The 1,135-nt window shown below is 37.7% G+C and overlaps 1 protein-coding gene across 1 annotated transcript in view; it reads right to left on the bottom strand.

Moving 5' to 3' along the window:
* Window positions 1-1,135, bottom strand: part of slc1a7b (solute carrier family 1 member 7b) — a 158,318-nt gene that overhangs the window by 9,527 nt on the left and 147,656 nt on the right. The gene's annotated exons all lie outside the window — the stretch shown is intronic.

The following is a 1,135-nucleotide window of genomic DNA, read 5'->3' as shown; positions in this document are numbered from 1 at the left end:
GATGACTCCCGCAGGAAATTGAAAGTTCCAGCAGCAGATGAATACATATTAAACATTGTAAGCAAGCAAACAATTACATAATGTATGCTTCTAGGAGGTAAAAACACCCTTTTCCATCAGTTTAATTATTGTTTTTTTAATAATCGGTATACCTCTAAGTTTTACATACGTTTTCATATAATAAGATCCTTCTTCACAACAAAGCTGGAGAGAATTCAGATGTGGTAGAGATTCATACTTTGGTAAATAAAATGGCGGGGAGTCATCATCAGCTGGTTCTAAATATACATCCCAGTTTTTTGGACAAGCTTACAGAGCAGGAGCCTGCAAGAGTGACACTTTCCAGGAGAGTTGGTGACAGGAGACATAATTATTCACATTAAAAATCTCCTGCTCTGTGGCCGGGTTGGCTCATAGCAGGCACACAGAGGTGTATGCCTCAACACAGAGGTCCAGGGTTTAAGTCCAACCTGTGACAATTTCCTGTAAGTCTTCCCCTTTTCTCTCTCCTTTCTCACCTAGCTGTCCTGTCCACTAATGGCGGAAATGCCCAAAAAAATAATCTGCTACTCGGCAATTTGATACAATCCAGTGACAATTACCCTCCTGTTTAAACAAACCATATCTCTCTGAAATCAATAGTTTGACTCCAGTTGTGCAATACAGTGCCTTCTCGGCAGACTTGACCTGTTTTTCCTTAATTTTTATAACATTCTACAATTTAAGGTAAACAAGACGTAGAGCTCCTTTGAATGAAACAGATACAAGTTTCTGCTGAGACAGTTTTATTTTCAGTGTAATTTGGATTATTTAACCAAAATCTTACTCTGGCCTTATCCATATACCTTTAGTTGCCCAAACAAAAGCTGAACTTTTATCCCACACAACTAGGTATTTGCTTTCCAAAACATAACTTTTAGTGCTGTCAAACGATTAAAATATTGAATGGCTATTAATTGCGTTAATGTCATATTTAAAGGATAATTCCAGTAGCTCTGTTGTTTGTAAATTTGGAGTGCTGTCAGTAGAGAAAAAAATTAAAACAATCAGTGTTGTCTACACCGTGTTATCCTCCTGCTAGAGTTAGCACCAAACAGGCTTAAACAGGGCAAGTTTTAAACGTGTTTTTAGCCTC

Source organism: Etheostoma spectabile, chromosome 9, assembly GCF_008692095.1.
Source record: "Etheostoma spectabile isolate EspeVRDwgs_2016 chromosome 9, UIUC_Espe_1.0, whole genome shotgun sequence".
Taxonomy (NCBI): Eukaryota; Metazoa; Chordata; class Actinopteri; order Perciformes; family Percidae; genus Etheostoma; species Etheostoma spectabile.
Note: the sequence above shows the minus strand (reverse complement) of the source record. Positions and strands in the feature narration are given on the sequence as shown.